The sequence below is a fragment of the Crocuta crocuta genome, unplaced genomic scaffold (assembly GCF_008692635.1).
Source record: "Crocuta crocuta isolate KB4526 unplaced genomic scaffold, BGI_CrCroc_1.0 scaffold25, whole genome shotgun sequence".
Taxonomy (NCBI): Eukaryota; Metazoa; Chordata; class Mammalia; order Carnivora; family Hyaenidae; genus Crocuta; species Crocuta crocuta.
Genome location: NW_027532015.1, coordinates 3,602,373 through 3,624,615, shown reverse-complemented (window position 1 = coordinate 3,624,615; position 22,243 = coordinate 3,602,373). Strand labels below are relative to the sequence as shown.

At 44.9% G+C, this 22,243-nt stretch overlaps 1 long non-coding RNA gene across 1 annotated transcript; it reads left to right on the top strand.

The window, feature by feature from the left end:
• The first annotated feature begins 19,724 nt into the window (after positions 1 to 19,724).
• LOC144241599 (uncharacterized) lies at positions 19,725 to 21,512 on the top strand. The gene is made up of 3 exons (XR_013338120.1): positions 19,725 to 19,851; positions 20,806 to 21,021; positions 21,447 to 21,512. It is a non-coding gene; the product is annotated as an uncharacterized LOC144241599 (long non-coding RNA).
• The last annotated feature ends 731 nt before the right edge of the window (positions 21,513 to 22,243 follow it).

The following is a 22,243-nucleotide window of genomic DNA, read 5'->3' as shown; positions in this document are numbered from 1 at the left end:
GTTGGCAGAGTAATTGGAGGCCAACAGTTACTGAGCTTTTTATTCTCCAAGACCCCTGTACGCTTAAAAATTATTGAGGCCGGAGGCACCTGGGTAGCTCGGCTGGTTAAGCATCCAACTTTTTTTTTTTTTAATCTTCGTTTCTTTCTGAGAGAGAGACGGAGTGTGAGCAGGGGAGGAGCAGAGAGAGAGGGAGACACAGAATCCAAAGCAGGCTTCAGGCTCAGAGCTGTCAGCACAGAGCCTTACATAGGTCTTGAACTCACGAACTGTGAGATCATGACCTGAGCTAAAGTTGGACACTCAAACAACTGAGCCACCCAGGAGCCCCAAGCATCCAACTCTTGATTTCAGCTCAGGTCATGATCTCACCGTCGTGAAATCGAGCCCCACATTGGGCTCCGTGCTGGGCATGGCTCCTGCTTAAGATTCTCTCTCCTTCTCCCTCTCCCCTTCCCTGGCTTGCTCACTCACTCTCTCTCAAGAAAAAACATTATTGAGGCCCCCAAAGAGCTTTTGTTTATGTGAGTCATATCTATTGACCTTTGACATTTGTAATTTAAAACTGGGAAATTATTAAACTATTTATTAATTCATTTAAAATAATAATAACCCCACTGTGTGTTTACATAAATAACACTTTCACAAAGAGTAACCATGATTTAAAAAACTTAGTGAGAGATTTACAATTTTTTGTGAATTTCTTTATGACTGTCCAGGTCCTCATATCTTTTTCTATATTCAATCTGTTGTGATATGTTGTTTTGGTTCAAATATGTAAAGAAAATTGAGCTCTATACAGATAAGAAGTTGGAAAACTTAGGAATGTTTTTATAACCTTTGCAGATAACTGTAGCTATTCCTCTCTGATACCATACCAAGGCTCAACAAGTGGTAGTTTCTTTTAAAAACACTGGCAAATGGGGAGCACCTGGGTGGCTCGGTCGGTTAAGTGTCCAACTTTGGCTCAGGTCATGATCTCATGGCTCTTGGGTTCCAGCCCCGCGTTGGGCTCTGTACTGACAGCTCGGAGCCTGGAGTTTGCATCAGATTCTGTGTCTCTGTCTCTCTCCCACTTTCAAACATAAATAAACATTTAAAAAAAATTTTTTTAAGTTAGAAAATGGAATCAGAATCCATTACCGATGAACTTTTCATATTCTGTTACTTTAAATTCCATTGGACTCTAACTATGAACTCATACATGATTTTGCAGCAGCATGCATTGGTCACTTGGAAACTCACTGAGTTACTTAGGTCTTCCAAATATTGGCACGTTTCGCTATCTAATATCCCCCCCGATATTAAATTTATCAATTATCACTGCAAATCTCATCAGAAAAGCTAGAGTTTGGGGAAGCGGTCAAGCCCACAATGGAAGATACACATCTTTTAAACACCTGATTTTCCACCAGAAAGCTTGAATTTTATCATTGGCAACAAGTACTGGCAGTTATTTTCCGTGAAATGAAACTTGCTTAGTTCATTCTCAAGAAAACATCTGCCCTCTACCCGCGTCAGAATAACCAGTTTGCTGTCAGTCATTCTTTCAAGGAAAACTGGGATTCCGTGAAACCAGGGCCAGTAAAGCTCGCAACTTAAACAACTACACAGGGGTTTTTCCGCCAGCCCCCATGGCACCTACGGATACGGCAAAAGTGCTTCATGGGTACTTCCCATGTTATAAAAATATTAATAAGACCTGTAGGTGAGGATCAAGATCACAGCAATTCATACTTTCTACTGCTTCTCAAGGCATCCTTAACTAGCGCTATTTTACAAACAAGTGTGTGACAGTAAGAACAGCACCATTGCCTTGACTCAAGGCATCAGAGGCTGTACCGCCACTGTTATTTGTTCACCAGTGCCACAGTCAATCCAGTGAGAAAAGACAACAACGTCTGTATTATAAAAACAGTGTTGCCTCAAGAATCTCCCTGAAAGGGTTCAGGGGACCCCACAGGTCCACAGATCACACTTTGAGAACCACTGCTACAACCAAACTAGGGAGCACCCTCCGAGGCCAGACTCTTTCTGTCTCTGTCCGCCCTTTAATGAAGCAGCACACTCTCTAATCATAGCCGTTAACTCCCTGAATAAAAGCCTCTCCTTTTATTCTAGGGAGGAGAGAGTAAAAAATTTCTTTATAAAGTTTAAGTAGAATAGGTTCTGCTGGGTAATCGATCCTGGAGCACAAGCAAGACAGCAGTGACTTCCCAATTATCTGAGTCCCGGTCTGACATTCAGAAATGCCGGTGTTCTAACTCCTGATTTCCGTTCCTATTACCAGACTTGGGGAAACTTACTCACCCCTTCCTGACCACATGAATGTATGTAACAGTTACTCCCTCTGAAAATAGGGAACTCACGGGTGATTAGAAGGGTGACCCCTATTTTTCTTGCTGCTACCAGCCTCTCTCTCTCTCTCTCTCTCTCATACACACATACACACACATACGTCAGATTCCGTACACTTAGAAAAGCTATTTTCCCAGAAACATTCCCCCTGAGTTACCCATGGCACATCTGTTAGGAATTTCTAATTAATAAGCAAAATTAATAAAAAGATTGAAAGTATTATAATCCCATCTTTCTGTTGAGAGTCTGACCTCGACCTCCTTCTACTGCATCCATCTCATTTTCTGACCCGAGATCAAGTCTAATAAGAAAAAAATATTTTTTGCAAAGTAGCAACAACCGTGAAACAAACATTATAAACTCAAAAGACTATCTTGTTAATATCAAAAGGGGTATTTCATCACAAAAAGCTTTTAGATAAGAAAGTGGGGATTCATCAGCTCTGTTTTAGTACAGATGACAGAGCCTGTTTTGTGTTTCTGCTGTGGAATTCGGTTCTCAGAACTTTCTGACCTATCAATGAGGACAACATTGCAGACAATCTTATCTTGCACCAGCTTTCTTTGTTTCTTCAGTATGCAGACTCTGTGCAACTAACGAGAAATTAAAACCAACTGATGTCTAAGCCTCACCCAGCTCTGACATGTAACAGTTCTAGAACCCTGATTAGTTTCCAAATTGGAGCCTGTGTCTCTTGCCGTTCATTGTCTTGCCATTTTACAAAGTGTGGTCCCGATTCTCTGTCCCCTTCCAAGGCCTTTGGAAAATACTTTCAACTTGAAACACACACTTGGATGGTTAGAAATGATAGTTCTCTCAACTCAGATCTCCATTATGCAGGTCCTCTGTGGCTTACGTGATTAAATCTGTGGTACGGAGTGATTTACCCTATTGTTTTAGAGAGTTTTTCTGTGTTGTTTCAGCTGCTTATATAAAAAATGTTCAGGCTTATGTGACCATTTGAAACTTGATTTAGTGATGTTTTAAATGAATGCTTTCCATTTTCTGGGCATTTAATCCAATTTTTTCTATACCCTACCTAGTGTATACCTTCAAGGCCATATTTTAAAGGTACCAGGAGTTGAGACCGAATGCAAATATTCCTTCGATCTGGCTGAGATCGCACACCTCTCCCTTTAGGAAAAGGGGAAAAATGCCGTAGGGACCGTCATAAATAATTTTACTTAAGTGAATGCTGAAATTAGGCACCACATTGCCTGGCTCGCGGTAACCTATTTGCAGCCAGATATGTCGAGTACCCACTGGCCAAAGCCCTGCCTTTTCAGAAATGGAGAGCAGGAAAAACAATATGATCATCTTTTAAAGTGGCATGTTGGACCCATCCCCAAAGTTAAATATACCTAGACAGCTCTCAGTGAGGTGACTATAGGTGACCTTGAAAGGAAAGATGTTTATAGCAGCCCCATGAGCTGGAAAAGGTGAAAATGAATGCGATGTAATCATGTACTGCTGGCACGCACTTTGGATAGTACAAGGAGCTAATTGCATTTAAGTATTATCTTACTTAATATGATGACCCAATCATTTGGGAAGATAACCGAAGTCTCCCTTCTTGGAAGAGATACACTATTTTTAGCAAAAATTCATTAACGTTGCCCCACGTCCAAAGGATCTTTTTTGGATCAAGTCAAATTGTTTGGCTTTTTCCTGTAAATCTTCCTATCTGTGCTGCCAAATGCTTACAAGCGTATCAGTGCTTCGTGGGCTGAACTCTGAAATAACGGGCCCTGTTTTCGTTTTGCTCCTGGTAATCCTTGGTTTAGGGTAACTGATGGCACCACAGACTGTGGGTCTCACTCGGATTACATGAAGGAAACATTCATCCAGCTAGAATCTGGTGCCTGTCCAAGGAAACATGCCAGTCCCCAGTGCCACAAGGGGTGACGGAGAACACAAATGTCTTAAAGAACAAAAGAGCAACAGGAAGAAACTCGTCCTAAACCGTCAGGGTAAGAATATTCTTTGCTTTGCCCTTTTAAATCATGGACAGGTTGATACATAGATTAATGCTGCCCTACATACCTTTATGTGGGAGTTAAGCAGACTCTTAAAATGTAAAAGGAGAGCTGACAAAGGAATTAAGGTATTTTCTCCTACAGACATAGTTTTTATAGACTGTGTCAGTGGAATTAATAGCATATGATGTTCTTGGGTCATTTTTCAGTTCTGTGTTGATACAGGATGTTGGGGTTAATTGACCTCTTTCTGGAATTTGTGCTTTGATCACGGGCTTATAATTTATATTAATTCTTTTTTCAAAACTGGTATATTTAGCTAAAATATATTTATAATCTTGGAGTGCCTGGGTGGCTTAGTAGGTTAAGCGTCTGACTTCAGCTCAGGTCACGATCTCACAGTTCATGGGTTCGAGCACAGCTCAGAGCCTAGAGCCTGCCTCAGATTCTGTGTCTCCCTCTCTGTCTTCTCCTCCCTGTCTCGTTCTCTGTCTCTCAAAAATAAATAAACATTAAAATATTTTTTAATTTATAATCTCAATGTGCTATGTATATTACAACCAACAGAACAACAACAAAAAGACACTGCCCCTGCTTCCAGAGCGTACACGCTAAACAATGAAAGTGGAGAATTTGTCGTTATTTGTAAACCTATTTGTAAAGGCAGGCAGTGGAGACATGAATCTTTTAAACAATCAGAAACACCAACTTGATAAGTAGATTGTAGACCTTCAAAATCCATCTGTGTTTTAAAGCTTTACTGGAACTAAATCCCTTGTGTACAGCAGAAAACTGGAAGAGCAAAGGATGTGGCTCTACTAATAAAAAGTAGAACTCATTGTCTAAGGGAAAGTTTTCAGAATTTGCCAGATTTCCAATGTCTGAAGTTTGTCATGACCCAGGCAGAGTGAGCAAGGAGGCAAACATCTTCCTGCAGTTGGCAAGGAGGCTTGGAGCAAGACTGTCACATAAAATAGCCCGACGGGGGGTGTGGGGTGGGGGGCCACCTGGGTGGCTCCGTTGATTAAGCATCCGACTTCAGCTCAGGTCATGATCTCACGGTTGGCGAGTTCGAGCCCCACATCCAGCTCTGTGCTGGCAGCACGGAGCCTGCTTTAGATCCTCTGTCTCCCTCTCTCCCTGCCCCTCCTTTGCTCGCAGACTCTCCTCTCAAAAATAAGTAAGCATTAAAAAAAAAAAAAAAAAAAAAAAACAAAAGCCCAGGGGACTTCCTCCCGGCTTCTCTCCCTCTTGCAGATCAATCACCTTATTAGAATAGTAATAAGAATTTTATTTGACCCAAAGCTAAGGACAGAGGCACAACTTTGAAACTAGAAGGGCCCTGGGGCACCTGGGTGGCTCAGGTGGTTAAGCATCCAACTCAACTTCAGATCCGGTCATGATCCCATGGTTTCATGAGTTCAAACCCCACGTGGGGCTCTGTGCTGACAGCATGGAGCCTGCTTGGGATTCTCTGTCTCCCTCTCTCTGCCCCTTTCCCACTCACACTGTCGCTGTTTCTCTCCAAGTAAATAAATAAACTTTAAAATAAATAAATACAGTAAACTAGAAGGGCCTTACCCATCTCCCCAAGTAAACATCATCTAGTATGAAAGGTACAAGGCAATCAGCACAAAGGAGGACATGTACTCCCTGCCGGAGCCTGTGAATGAAAAATATGTTTTGGTGTGAGGTTGTCCCATTGTTTAGGGTTGGCAAAAATAGAGCACAGCATTTCAAATATTCCAAAAACAAGCAGAACTTGAGAAGCAGAATACGAGCAGCTAAGAATCCAAGATCAAAGCATCAGAAGTTCAAGGAGGATAATACAGCACGCATGGGGTCCGGGGTGTCTGCTGAAGTGAGCAGGATCTGAGTTCCGCGGAGGCCTTTCCCCACAGAAGCTCAAGAGGCAAAACTAGAAGTCAGGCTGACAAAGTACAAAAGCACAGAACAACCCCACAGGGGGTGTACAAGGTTCTAATTAAATGGCGCTTAGATGCAACAGGCAGGATGACAGGATGCCAACTTCGAGCCGTCTAGGGTTGAGACAATTGTGGGGAGCAGCATGGGCACCTCTCTCCGGAGTGGGCTCCGCGCCTGCTCTTCTCTCAGGGACGCGGGAACCCCTGCAGCTAAGGCGCGGCTGGGCGCTGAGAGCAGGTGCACACGTCCGTGCACGGGCACCGTGACTGGCCTCCATGATCCCTTTCAGGCCCCAGCTCTGTGTCCACCCCCGTTGCTTCAGCTCTCTGTTCTGTGATTCCGGCCCAGCCTGTGCACTCACTTAGGATACTTGCTATTTTAGAAATACAGTTGATCCGGGGGGCCTGGGTGGCGTAGTCGGTTAAGCGTCCGACTTTCGCTTAGGTCATGATCTCGCGGTTCGTGGGTTCGAGCCCCGCGTCGGGCTCTGTGCTGACTGCCAGCTCAGAGCCTGGAGCCTGTTTCAGAGTCTGTGACTCCCTCTCTCTCTGACCCTCCCCTGCTCATGCGCTCGCTCTCTCTCTCTCCTAGAAATAAATAAAAATTAAAAAAAAAAAACAGAAATACAGTTGACCCATAAGCAACACGGATCTAAACTGCACAGGTCAACTTACATGGGGATTTTTAAATCCAAGACAAAAATTCAAGACAGTACTATAAATATACTTTCTACTCATAATTAACTTACTGACATTTTCTCTTCTCTAACTTACTTTACTGTAAGAATACAGTATGTGTAATACATGTAACATACAACGGGGCACCCACGTGGCTTGGTCAGTTAAGCATCCGACTTTGGCTCAGGTCATGATCTTGTATTTTTTATAAGTTCGAGCCCTGCTTCGGGCTCTGTGCTGACAGCTCAGAGCCTGGAGGCTGCTTTGGATTCTGTGCGTGTCTCTCTCTCTGCCCCTCCCCCGCTCATGCTCTGTCTCTCTCCGTCTCTCAGTAATAAATAAATGTTTAAAAAAAGTTTTTTAAGACATATAACAAACAACCTATGTGTTCATCGACTGTTGATGCTATCAGTCAGGCTTCTGGTCAACAGTCAGGTATTAGTAGTTAAATTGGGGGGGGGGATACAAGGTTACATGCAGATTTTTTAACTATATGCGGGTGGGGTCGGCGGCGCTCCTAACCTTCACATTGTTCAAGGGTCAAATGTAGATAATACTTGCAGCCTTTCTCAGTGTTGTATCGTGATGTACTCCTAAGTGATGCTCTTCTGCAACGAGTCAGAAAGCAGAGAGCGATGGAGACAGGCAGAACTTGAACTCCTCAAATTACACCACAGAGTAGTGTCTGTTCCTTAACGCGGTTTCTGTAAGACAGGAAGTGTACAAACAAATGTAAGGCATTTGTATTTTGTTCATATTACTGTGCTTTTATCCCAGTGTGGCCGATGTCAGTGACTACAGTCACCGAGGCCGCTATTTAGACAAACAAAACGCCAACTGGGCAATGCTGGATGCGCCCGGACCCAAATTGATAAAATGTGCAAGTTAACCAAGTGTTTAGAGTTCCAAAGAGTTTGAGGAAGGAAGGAATGTATGAGCTATTTATTCATTTTTTTTAAAAGAGTTTTCTGCTTATCGAATAGATTCATTTCAAAATCTATGTGGAAAACTCCAAGATATAACAGAAATTTTTTAGTGGTCCCCTCCCCACCCTAAAATAAACAAAACGGAACAATACGTACATAGCTTTTTTGGGGAACATGTATATTACGGAAAGCAAGGCTCATCTCTTGCAAACAATATTTAATGTTAGAGCGAGTGAGGAGTTTTTTGGTGCCACGTTATCTGAATTACAGAAATTAGAAACGGTAAACAAATTCTTCACCTTCTCCGTGCATGACTCAGTAGCATTATGTCCACAATCATCTCTTTGCTTTGCTCCAGTACACTTTGATCGTCCTAGCCACAACATTTAGAGCCCACTTTGCGTTGAAAGTACAAAAAAAATGAGTGAAGCTTGTTTGTGAAAAATCTAGCTCTTTGACGTCGTCCCAACCATAGGCTAGTATGAGAGACTTTAAAAACTTGATATGAGCTCGAAGAGAAAGAGAGTCGTGTTACCACCAACAAGCAGACAAGGCAAATTCCCATGATGCCAGGCCACTGCCTGATGGGTGGAGAGGCGAGGGGGGGGCACGTCAGGGCATTCCTCCAAGGGATTGGTTTCCTCTGTGATGTCACTGGGGGTGAGGCCAGGTTGCTGCTCGCCCTCCACTTCCATGAAACCACAACTGCCCCCAGAGCATGTCACCAATGAGGAGCCTCTTCTGACCTTGAGCATGATAATGGGCCGTGTGGGCCATCCTTCCTAAAAGTCCAGAAGAGGGGCTAATGTGCAGAAGTATACTGGATGGAACAGATGAAATGATTTATTTAAAGATGTGGACTTTGCTTTAAAGTAATCTATGGGGAAGCGGGGGGTGTCTTGATCATTCCTATTCCAGGTGATGTGTACATGGGGTTCATTACACTATTCTGTTTACTTTTTGTGGATGGTTGAAACTCTTCATAGTACAATGTTTTCTTTTCTAAACCTCTAACATAGTTGGGGCAAGAAGCAAGCAGAGAGAGAGAGAAAATAAATAAAATGTCTATACTAATCTCTTTTCCCAGGATGAAAAAAGCAAATCAGTCCCTGTTATTGGGTGAAATATCTCAACCGGAAACACTGCCCTCTCTGATCAACATTGTGGCAAAGCCACGAAGCCCAGCACCAATTCAGATAAAACAGCTGCAAAAATAGAGGCTGCTCCAACCTTGAAACCTAAGGAAAATAATAATTTCAAATTTAAAAAAAAAAAATCCCTGAAAGGAATCCATTTCCCCTCCATTTGCAATAACAACTTTTCACTTGAATTATGCATCACCACGACTATTTGAATTACAAATGTATGAATTATTCATTACCTGCAATGTGACTGTTGTGGTCCCACTTGTTGAAAGCCAGTGCTAAGCTTGCCTGGGATCTGGCTGGCAAGGAGAGGGTGGCATCTGGGGACCCTGGGAGGCAGTTGCCCTTCAGAAGCCTCCTCGACTGGGGTAAAGAATGGAAGGCAACATTATACTGTACGGTGTTGTCCCCTCTGACCTCCTTGTATTGTAAAACGTCCCCATCGTCTCCTGGCTCCCCAGCCTGTAACAGCTGCTACCCACTGGCACCACCTACGTTTTAAACCAGCTGGAGACAAGAGTTCTACGTGATAAGCCTATTATATTTGCAGAGTAAGCAGGAACACCTAATGGCTTGGCCCCCTAACGATTCTGGGACTGGCCCCTGACAGGCTACAGCAGTGTGCACTGGCAAAGCAGAGGAAAAAAATAATTAAAAGAGCCTTTGTCAAAGCTCCCTCTAAATCAACCTTTTAAATGCGCTCGGTTTAAGAGTCCCAAAGTGCCAATTCAATCACACTGGCCTCTAAGAACCACAGAACCCCCCGGGATAGCCATGGCCAATTAGTCAAGCAAGAGGAGAGTGTACGTGTGCGTGCGTGGACGTGTGTGCGTATATGTTCAGAGAATCAACACAGATGCTGAAAAAGCCCCCCTGGAGAGAGGGCAGAGTGACCCCCAAACAGAGCTGAACTGTTCTTTTCTTGTTTGGGAGGCTGAAGCAGAGCAGAAGGAACAATTAGAAAGATGGTAGTAAAGACTGACACTGATGATAAAATAGAGGGCAAAGATCAGCACACAGAGGACCCTTCAAAGGGTGAAACTAAAACTAGTATTCTTAATGTACTGCACAAAGAAGGAGAGCGAGCCAGCCCAAGCGCATGCATTGAGGAGGACGGCGCAGGGGAACGGGGAGAGACAGATAAAAGAAGAAAACACGCGAGATGCCAAAACCAAGAGGGGAAAAAAAAGCGTAGTGTCAGAAACCAAGCACAAGAGCAAGGATGAAATTGTCAACAGCGCAAAGCAAAACCCTGAACTGGCAATGTGCTTTCGCTAACAAAGAAAACGTGTGCTTTCCGTAGACCGCCCGGCAAACCTGAAGACAGACTTGCATATACATTTTTTAAAGGGGAGGGTGGCGACAGGCAGGCAGTCACCACCCTGGGACACGGTCTTCCCTCCTGAGAACAGCGGCCCCACAGCGGGGAGGGAGGCCGTAGGTACACAGAGGTGCTCTTTGGTTGCTGGGGAATGCCAGAAGCGACCTCAGTGCTGCATGGGCTTCGTTCCATGAGGGAAACTGGAGCCTGTACAGAGTCAGCTGTGCGTGGAAAGGAGGCCTGGCGATGGGGGGGCCTGTCCAGAAAAGCAGGGATCTGGGGGCTTTCGGGCTCTGCGGACAATCGGACTCACCATCTCCTGCGAAGTTGGCTCAGCAAGACTGCGGTCTGGATCTCTGCGAATTCTTCTGATCTTCAGTTTCTTGTTTGCACCACGGGGGGCCTCGAATGTCTCACCCCACTCCAACAGTGTCCTTGCAGGCTACGTTTGCAAACCACTGAGCAGAGTTCAGTTGGGTGAGTTTATTTGTTCTTTTAGAGGGCATGTTAGCATTCGGACCCAAGTTTTAAATTTATCCCAATTCTCTTCGCAGTTGCTCAGGACGTTGGCTAGTTTCAAGTTCTGGAAATATGTTTGAACACCTCTCCCAAAAGTGAGTAAGAGGCTAGAATAACGGAAAGGCTTGGCTTCAAGTGCAGCAGAGTGTCACAAAGCCTATATTTGACTGAATGGATTTTGCATAATGAGATCTCAGCTTCCCTCCGTGCTCTTCCAGGCCAAATACACACCGGATGAAGCCAATGGAATTAAAGAAAGGAAGAGGCTTTGGAGCAGTTACTGTAATATTCTATTGATGAGGTGTACTTACTGCAATATGCTAGTGATGAGTATTTATTGCAATACGCTAGTGATAAGAAGTATTTATTGTAACATGCTGGTGATAAGCAACAAAGGCTATCTCTTTGGTTTCATCCTGCATGAAGGTGCACAATCATCAGGTGCACTGATTCATCAACTCATGAATTTGATACACTGAGCCCCTCCCACGTGCTAGTCAGGACGGAGAGAGTGAAGAAGCCCTTCATCAGTGATGACCTTCCCTCTGCCCTCGTCATTAGGAGCATCGTCCTATGGAAATCTCTAAAGTTCTGCAAGCCTAAGAAGTTGTTCTGTTCTGCCCAGAAAGCAAGGGCATGCTTCTCAGTTTCCTCCTCCCTCAAGTGTCAGGCGCTTGAGTTGTTCTACTAAAGGGACTAATAAGTTGGTCTCTGGTCCAACTTAGATCAGTAACAGATACTTCCTAGATCACGTGCCTGCGGCAAAGAACGGCATTTAAAAATACGTGTATCAAATTCTTTGGGCAGCAGAGCGAAACTCACTGACTGAGCATGTTGCCCACTTTCTTCTGTGAGGGATGGACGTCAGGTCCCTCTACCTTCAGGACGCTTCTATTCTAATCTTGGGCTGCCACACTAAACGTGGAGACTTCACAGTTCAGTTCTTGTACTTGGGAACTTTTGCATCGGTATTTGGGGAGCACCAGTAAGAAAAGATGGAAGTGTAGACAATGATTCCCTTTGATTGCGTATGTGAAAAGGGCAAGGGGGCCGATGATTAACTACCACATACTTTGCGAACTTGAACAGTCACCACTTTAATGCCAGACTTTATNGGGGGGTTGGGGGGGTGGGGGGAAGGCGTGCCTCTGTGGTAATACACTCACACAATTAGAGGCTTCACTGCCTTCTATAAATTGAATATATAGAGGTAGGTATAGTTGGTCAGTAAATTTTTGTGGTGTTTTCTTCTAATATTTTTACATATTAAGCTTGGTTTGAGGATTATATTCCAATAAGTTTTTAATATACTTTAAGTATCTTTTCTATATAGTATTTATAATCTGAAAAAAGCCCTTAAGACAATATGTATACAATCACTATAATATGTGTGTGGATATGTGCATATATATATAACATAAATGAGTTTAATTTCTCTTGAAAGAAAAAATTTAATTAAGCTATGTTAGAGAGCTCCTGTGTTAAAACAATTACAATTCATCAAAATGTCTTTTACATGAGTATAAAAGTCTCTTTTGGAAAGCTGACAATTGGCAAGAAATCTAGAATGCGTCTCGAGTCCCGGGCAGGGCGCGCAAACATCTGGGGGCATAGGAGGTGTTTACATCTCTTCTTCCAGCTGGAGTTTCACAACTTTGGAAAAGAAAAGAAGAAATGAGGAGTGAACAGCTGGTTCTAAATTGGTGTCAAAGAGCAGAGTTCAGTTTTCTGGACAGGGCTCGCCACCCAGAACGCCAGTTACTGGCAAGGGGACGGGGAGCTCATCCACAAGCTTTGTAAGAACATGTCTGGCAGGAAACTCACTGACCCAAACGGGAGGACCAGAAATAGAAATTCAAAGGGAAGGGAGAGAACGACCCAGGCACAACAGTGAACTTTATAGGACAGGGAACAAGAAGCAAGCTGGAGAAGGAAGAATGGTTCAGGAGGTGCCCGTTAGCTTTCAGCGACTAACAAGAGGGAAGGAGGAGGCTGACCTCGAAGGCCTGCTGGCCAGCGCACACCCAGATGTGAAGGCGGCATGCTAGTTTAACACACGGTCGAATCGTGGCTCACATCCGTCACGGAGGTAGGAAACGAGGTCCATGACAAGAATATGTTTGGGAGAGTGTTTGCCTTACTCAAACAATAGAAGTGGTGAAGGAATACCACTGTGCTGAATAAAAAAGAAATTAATTTAGCTCTCATTATATACCAAGCACTGTGCTTGTTACCTTCTATTAATTATTTCCTTTAATTCTGTGAAGTAGGGTTCCATTTTTCAGAGGAAACTGAAGCTCAGAGAAGTGGAGTCGCCCAGGGTCATTCCGTTGGTAAGCATTAGAACCAAAGCCCTTGTTTTCAGCCATACACAGGACTGCCTTCTGAGAAAGCATCCCAGAACAGAACAAGACCCCAAATGCCTGTCATACCCACAAGCCTTTGTGAGTTATGCTGCCATGCCTCTTCCATTGGGATCTGCTTGGAGCCAAAGTCTGACAGGAAGCCACAGCTGAGATCCCGGCAAGAGTGACCCCAATGCCAGTCCACAGTAAGTAGCTTTACAATGAACTTTGTAAACTGAGGTAAACTGATTAGTCTCCACTCCTCATACCAGGAGAGGGTCATCCTGTACGGAAACCTGCCAACCTAGAGGAGGAGGTGGTAAGAAGAGCTCCGTGGGTGAGGAGAAACAATGAGAAGAAATAATGTGCAATAATCGATCAATAATAATGAATAAAGTAACTAATGCTATGGTGACTACCTGGCCAGGGGAGAGCGACAGGGCTTTTCTGACCCAATTATAACTGGGACCACTTAGCACAGTGACAGAATCTCAACCATTCAGGTGTCCACAGTAAATCTCAGTCCTCGATGTTCCTTCTCTGCTTCTCGCCACGAGAGCCCTACGGACGGTCAAGGAAGCCTACGCTCGGAGTTCTGCCTCCAGGGAGAAGCAATGGAACACTCCTTCCTACCTTGGCCTCGAGCTGCCCAGTGCCCAGCAGCCTGCTCTTATCTCTGTGTTGGATTTGTCACACAGAAATGTCATGGTCAGATTTGTCATTTGTCTGTCTCCTCCATTATACTGTGAGCCTCTTAAAGGCCAGAAGTAGTGTTTTGTCCCTGACTTGCCAATACTGACAGGGGCCCAACACAAGGAAGTGCTGGGTAATTATGGATGTTAATTAGTCTTCAGATGTGAACCCCCTCAGGAAGGCTTTCCTCGATTGCTACCTTCTACTTTCCTTTGCAACAGAAATCACCTAGGGGGCACTTGTGGGGATGAGCACTGGGTGTTATATGGAAACCAACTTGACAATAAACTATTTGTAAAAAAAAAAAAAAAATCACTTGATTTGCATAAAGGAGTTCACCAGTTACTGAAAAGCCGAAGGCTAACATGGGGCCAATCAGACTAACAAGAAAGAGGTCATAATAAAAGATCCTGGGTTTGGGAATTTCTTTATCATCTTGTCTGGTACTACCCCTAGAAAAAAAGAATTCCGGGGTCCCATGCCTACCCTTTGACCATCCCAGGGAAGGGACAGGAAGAGTCTGGCAGAAGAGACTTTCAAAGATGTCTTTGACTTCCACATCAGGAAGACATCTCTATTAGTCTAATCCAGCCTGCTCCAAGTTATGTCCCAAAAAGAAATCATGGTACTTTTAGGAAGGAGAAATGGATTTAAGGCATCCAAAAAGTGGAAAAATGACCACTACACAGGGCTCAAGATGAAGAAATAAGTTCTAAATATTAAAACGGTCTAGGAACATAATGTCCATAAGATATCCAAGCATAGATCACAGGATCAAACAGGGGAGGTTCCAACCTGAGGTAGAAGGGATTATGGCTGAACTCAAAGATCCCTTAACTTCCAAGAATCAACAAGTCTAAGTGATTTTCAACCTGAGGGCATGTCGGCATCACGTGAGGTTCATTTTCAAATTATTTCTGCCTAGCTCTCCTCTCCTCCTCTGTCCCCAAAAATTTTACCCTCCCTCCCATTCTGTATCCCCCATCTCTAGTTGAGAACCAAAAAACACACATCTGAGGTTTCTACTATTGTGTCACTACCTGGCATTGGTGAAATAGCCCAGGAAGGGAGACAGGAAGCTAACCAAATGGGAAAATTCTCTTTTTTATTATTATTATTTAGACTTTTTTACACACTAGGAATGTCTAACTTGTAGATTTAGGCAGTGTAAGAAAGATATGTGAAAAATGAAAAGCGACTTGGTTGAAGAAAATTAATAGTTAGAGTTATCTAACAATGCTGCAAATGTTGGCTTCCTCCTGCTACTGCTATTTTGTTTGGAATGGGTCCAATTTTCCCCTTGCATAAAAGGAGACAAGATCTGTTTGAAGCCATTAACAGCACCAATAGGAGGGACATTTGAATTAATAACCAGAAGGCCAGTCAGCCAGGAGCAATTTCGAGCATAATCTTTTCCTTTGACTTTTTTCTTTGTAAGACCGATATTTTGCTATATTATACTTGGTCCGACATGCCACTGCAGAGCCAAATAATTTATCTTCCCAACTCTTTTTTTTACTTTTTAAATTGACCTGAGTAAAATACTTTAATTTATTTGCATGGAGGTGCCTTCTGTGGATTGTGTTAGGAGCTATTAAGCATTATTCCTGAGCATAAAGAATTCCTTGGAATTCAGCAAGAAATAACAATACATTTAAGGGAATAAGCAGATGCTCTTCAAATAATGCTCAGGGAACAGAGTTAAGATACAAAACCAAATATAATGTGTGATCTTCAGTTTGTTTCTTTGAAAGTAAAGCTACACAAAAATTAAATTTTTTCTCACTCTCTTTTACTCAACTCCACTTGCTACTATACAACCATACTTTTCGCAAATACTAATGGTTTTCTGGAGCCCTCAGAGCACTGTTCCATGGGCTCAGGAGCTAGTCCCCAAAGATGCCACGTGGCCTTCTTTGCATTTTCCTTCTTCTCCAGTCCCAGCCTCCTTCCACCAAGAGGCACCACCTCTACCCAGCGCCCCTGCTGCTTCTCCAGGAACAGAGAGGCCCCAGAAAGCAGCCTCCCAGGACCACCACACATACCCTGGATACAATGGAGCTACGGAGGAGCCAAATTGCCCATATCCAGGCCAAATCCACTGCTAACGTGGGAAAGCAGTCAGTCCTGCCCTTCCTCGGACTGTTCACTGTAGCCTCTTCCCACCCACTCTACACGAGGCCTTAGGCAGATCTTTCTAAAATGCGCACTGGAGGGGGCCCTGGGTGGTTCACTCGGTTCAGCATCCAACTTTGGCTCGAGTCATGATCTTGCGGTTCATGAGTTCAAGCCCTGCTTTGGGATCTCTCTCTGCTGTGAGCATGGAGCCCGTCTGGGATTCTAAATAAACAAACAGACAAACAAACTTTTAAAATAAAATGAAATGCAGAGCCTTCAATCGCTCCCTAAGACCAACACTATAAAACAACAACTCCTGAGCTATAACTATGCGGCCCGGCTCCAGCTTCCAGCAGGGACTCTTTCCTGGACCTCACCCTCTCTTCTTGGGGAAACCAAAGGGTCTCCCATGTGATGGCCAATCCCCGGGGCACTGTAGGCACCCTCCTGTGTGCCGGGCCCTGGGGGGCTCAGGGATGAGCCATGACCCCCACTGCCACAGGCTCACGCTGTGTTTCTACTTCGAACACTTCCCCCACCAAACCCATCAGCCTGCCAAGCGTCCACTTCTTCAAAGCCCAGCTCAAATGTTTCTTCCTGTCACATTTTCTTGAACACTCCCTACCCCCGCAGTATGTCTGCCCACTCCGTTCCCCTTTCTCTCTCCTTGTTTATGTGGTATTCACCTCAGGCTTCTACCAGCATTGACTTGTGTTTGCTTATCCACATCCTTCACGAAGTGGCGAGCTCCTGCCGTCAGGGAACCTGTCCTCATCACTTCGGTGGCCTCAGCACCCAGGGACGGTGGCCAGCACGGACCAAGCATCCGCTGACCTGACAAAAACCAACAGTGCAACGTGAAGCTCTACACTAGAACTTTGGAAGTTCCAAAAGTTCCTAAAAGTCCATGTTTCTTTTCTCTTATGCTAGAGGGCACCTAGTCTCTCCGTACCCCTCTTGTCCACCGGTGAGGAAGTCACAGGATGTGTTTGGTGTCTGGGCTGGGCTCCTCCAAGATCCTAATCCCAGTGCATGTGTGCAAGACACAGCTAACTGCCTCCGTCCGAATGACTGAGATTAAGACTGACCCCGCATGGCTTGGCCCAGTGACCCAGTGCCAAGTGAGGGCACTGGCCGGACAAACACGCATCCCTCTGGGCCCCGGCCTCACAGAGGGGCACAGAGTACCCACAGTGCTACCCAGAAGCTCCCCCTAACCCTGGGGATCAGGCTCATTCTGCCTGTGAGAAGAGGCGCTACAAGACACAAACCTGTACAGTCCGGAAGCTGTCAGAGACTTCAAGGGCACGTTCTCATGCTCTCTGAAAGCACAGGTTTGCCCTCACCATCTAAGGTAGGCTTTGTAAACACAGCCAGGTTCGCTGTTCAAAGGGAGCTTCTGTGTCCTCCCCACCCCCCCAAGATCGTCACATCTCAGGTGGCACAGCCGCGCCTTGCCTTGTTTGATGTCTTAGTTCAAAACCACCCAGCCTCACAAAGCTAGGGCTCAGGGCGTAGCTAATGTTAGCAGTAAAACTCACATTTATCATATTCAGACGACCAGTTTGGAAAAGAAGACAACAGCAGTGGAAATATCTCTGGGACCTCCGCAAGGGATTAACTCAACTGACTGTGGAATGTCGGTGCCTCCCCAACTGATAACCGGCCACGAATGCATTTCTCCGTCTAAACCTCAAGTGACTCTTAGAAAGGGATCAGTGCAGATATCATAACACACACGGGGCATCTGGGTCTCCAGAGAGCCTGGCATGTCTGACCATTAGGAACACAGATGTCATATGATCGCCTGACGGGCAAGCCCAAACCAGTGCCAGGCCTATCCTCTCGGTCACCAGTGCTTTAAATCTTGCCCAGAGTTGCCCTGGCCAGAGCTTACTGGGATTATGTGGTGAGGTCACCTGAGCCAGAAACCTAGCCAGGAAGCAGAGGCTAAGCCGTTTGATGGGCAGACCACGGCTCCGGCCACAACATCTCCGTCAAAACAATGTCACGGACAAGCCTAGAATTTGTGGCGATCAAAAGGTGCTCAAAGCATGCTAAGGCCTTGCCACAACCCTAGGCTTTCAATTAGAAAGGCGTATGTAAATGTTTTGACATGGAGTTTGGACCTTTCACTTAAACACAGTGAGCCTAGACACGGGCAAGGAGAATCAGACAGCATTTTACCCAAGCTGCTTTCTTTCCATGGACTTCTTTATTGTGTCCTCTTTTTCGCTTGTTTTGAATAATGTTGACAAGGGGTGGATTTTCTCTTGAACTTGACGCTGGTTACCCACTGCAGGCTCAGAACTGTGAAGTGGGAATCCTTGTTGAACACATACTCGTTGAGCACGTATTATGTGCCAGGCACTGAGCTAGTCACTAGGGCTACTACACAGCACAAGTATCTCCCGTCCTCACAGCGGGGGGACAGTCTAGCGAGCATGAGTTCCAGAGGTAAGCTTGGCCTTTTGTCAGGCCTTTCTGCACCAGAGCAAGGCCAGTCTATTCAAATCCTAAACCACAGGGCTAGCTAGCAAGAGCCCCCAAATGAAAATTGGCGACCACAGGTGACAACCCAGCCGTCCACATCCTTTCACTGACAGGAGTTGCAGGCCTGGGATGGCCCAGCTGATCTGCTCAAGGCTGTGCCAAGGCCCCCTGCGGTGCTAGTTGTATTGTTATGAAGTCTGGTAACTGCATTTTATTGATGGTTATAAAATTTTTTTAATTTATTTATTTCTGAGAGAAAGAGAGAGCATGAGCAGGGGAGGAGCAGAGAGAGGGAGACACAGAAATGGAACCAGGCTCCAGGCTCTGAGCTGTCAGCACAGAGCCCGACAGGGGGCTCAAACCCACAAACCATGAGATCAAGGCCTGAGCCGAAGTCGGACGCTTAACCAACTGAGCCACACAGGCGCCCTTATTGATGGTTCTAGAACCTGGATGGGGCAAGTGCTCTTCCTCGTCTCCTTATCTCTGGAGGAGGAGAAGAATCCAGAGTTCAGTCTTTCTTTCCCTTCTGCCAGGAGGCTCCTCTGGCTTGCTACGTCCTGGGTGGTGGCAGGGTTTCTCCAGCAGGGACACTCCCTGCATCCCCAGGGATACTGCCCCACCGAGCCAGAGTCATTCAGCTGTTGAAGAGACACGGCCATTCAGGAAGAGTCTCTGGAATTCCCGCATAAATGAGATCAGGTAGGTCAAAATGTGTTGCAAACCAGTGCTAAGATCATCATGATTATTATTGTAAACTACGGTGGTAACATCGCTGTTGGGCTTCAACTAGACAGATTCCAGTCAAGAGCCATTACTTGTATTTTCTACTCTTTCCATTATATTTTTATTCTTCCCTGATTGTGGCATATTCTATACACAATATAATGAACAAAATTTAAGCATGACATCCATTCATTCTGTTCATTACTTATTGACCAATGTCAAGTCTGATAGCTGTATTGAAACACATAGTGCAAAGGCAATAATTATATTTTAGCTCACATAAACACGTAGAACGAACGGCACATTTAATCAGGATGCCTGTTATGGACTGAATGTGGGTGTCCTCACCAAAATGCACATGTTGAAGGCCTAACTGCCACTGTGACTGTCTCTGAAGATAAGGCTTATGAGCTGACAAAGGTTAAATGAGGTCGGAAGGGTGGGGCCCAGGCGGCAGGTGGAAAGAGAGGAAGAACATAAGGGCTCCCCCTTGCCTGCACAAAGAGTGGGTCATGTGAGTACATGGCTGAAAGGCAGCCACCTACAAGCCAAGAATACAGGGCTCAAAGTAAACCAGCAGCTTAATACAGGGCTCCTAGTTTCCAGCACTGTGAGAGTTAAGTGTTGGGTAAGCCGCTCCGTCTATGGTATTTTGTTATGGCCAAGCAAGCAGATTAAGACAATACATTTTGAGCCAAGTTTAATACTTACAGTTGATAATAGGTAGACAAACCACTTTTCCTTTTTTTTTTCTTTGTTTTCAAAGGTGGCTTTTTGTTTTCAAAGGGAAGAGAGTTTTGCCTAAACTCTTTTAATTCACAGGGTGTTGGTTCTGTATACTGTAAATGACATTCATTGTTTTTGTTTTGTTTAGTGTTTATTTATGTTTGAGAGAGAGCACAAGCAGGGGAGGGACAGAGAGTGGGCTCTGAGCTGACAGCAGCAAGCCCAATGTGGGGCTTGAGCTCACGAATCAAGAGATCATGACCTGAGCTGAAGTCTGAGGCTCATTTGACTGAGCCACCCAGGCGCCGCAGTTTTCATGTTTCGAAATTGCCATTACAGAGGTGCCTGGGTGGCCCAGTCGGCTGAGTGACTGACTTTTGATTTCAGCTCAGGTCATGATCTCAGGGTCGGGGGATGGAGCCCCATGTTAGACTCCATGCTGAGTGTGGAGCCTGCTTGGGATGCGTGCTCTCTCTCTCTGCCTCTTCCCGGCTCTCACTTATTCTCTTTCCCTCTCTCTAAAAGAAAAAAAATGCCATTACAAGCAATGATGACACATTTGCTGTACTTATTCTGTTAGACGCCAATCCAATAGATGTTTGAGAAGGCTGCATATCTGCAAACAACTTAGTTTGAACACATCCTTCTTTAAAATATGCTTTGCAAAGTAATTCTGTTCACAAGCAACTGTGCATTATGAAATACAATGCAAATGAGGTAAGTCAAAAAGGAAGGTCAGACTGACTGCAGTCTTTAAGAGAGCATATGAGACTCCCGGGCAAATTATTACCAGACATTAATCCCACACTATGCTATCCAGAGTGATTTACAAACCAAATTATGATTTTTATTATAGCTCAAGCCAAGGGATTAGACTCTGACTGCATCTCTACATAGACGTCGAATCAGACTACGGGATGGCTTTCCTGAACTCATATGCCCAGATGAGAAGCAGGAAGAACTGGGGAGGAGGCAAACTTGACCCAAAGCTGACCCTCTGCCTTCTCACCGGTGCCTCCTGTCTCCTCTGCCTAGCAAGGGGAGGGCCCGGAGGCCCTGCTCTCTCCCTCAGGTACCATGTCCTCTGCTGCCTTCCCCAGGCTTCTGACCTTTCCTCAAACACCCTTGCCCTCAAACCTTATCTGCCATGTGCCATTGGGCTCCACTTTCTGGTAGGAAACTGATAAACTAATCTCTACATAACGGGGGAGTCGCTGCCCAATATGTCGCTCCTTCCTGCCAATTAAACATAGTTGTATTTAAGTTCCTCCTAATCCTCCTGTACGTGCAAACATATGGTATCTGTCCTTCTCCGCCTGACTTACTGTATTTAAACAATGCTCTCGGAGAGATCATGCTTAAACGACACAGTCGTTTTTTAAACTACGCAGTCATTTTGGTGATGTCAGTTCTAGTCTTTAGTCTCTAACTGTACTGGTTTTATGGACCCAGTACTCATGTTTATCAAATTTGATTAATTGAGGTTTTTTTCCACAGGAGTAGAGTATCGCAAGAGTCACTGAAGGTTTGAGATAACTCAGCTAACACCCTTGGTCCCATTAATACTAATGTCAATAAAAAGTAATTTTTTAATATATATCAAAACCTGTTAGCGCTGCAAAATGTAAATGAAATCGTTCTCTATTTATTGTTAGTGTCTTGTTGCCAGTCCAGGCTGCTGTAACAAAATACCATAGACTGGAAGGTGTTACGAAAGACATTTATCTGCCCAAATTCTGGAGATGGAGAAGAAGTCCAAGATTAAGGTGCCAGCAGATTCAGTGTCTAACGAGAGCCACTTCCTGGCTTGCAGACAGAGCCGCCCAGGTGTGTCCTTACTGGGTGCCGGGGGCAAGTGGAGGTGGGGGGAGGGCAGAAAGGGGATGGCGGGAGCAGGTGATTCTAGTCTGTTCCTCTCCTTATAACTCCATATAAGGGCACTAGTCCCATCATAGGGGCTTCATCTTCATGATCTCATCCGAACCTAACTACTTTCCAAAGACCCCGCCTCCAAATACCATCACCTTGGGGGTTAGGGCTTCAACATATGAAGGGGGGGAGGGGTATACATAAACATTCAGTCCATAGCAGTCAGTGTGTATAATTACAAGACACATGAAGTTGTCCTTGAGGAAAATAAAATAAATTTCTCCCAATGAAAATAAGTTGACGATTTAATAACTGACTCCCAATGCCCAAAAGGAGACATTTCCTCTGGGATTGAGCTGACAACAAAACTGGAGTGTCCCAGAATGCATGGTCTAAGAGAATTCCCAGTGTGAAACAAACAACAC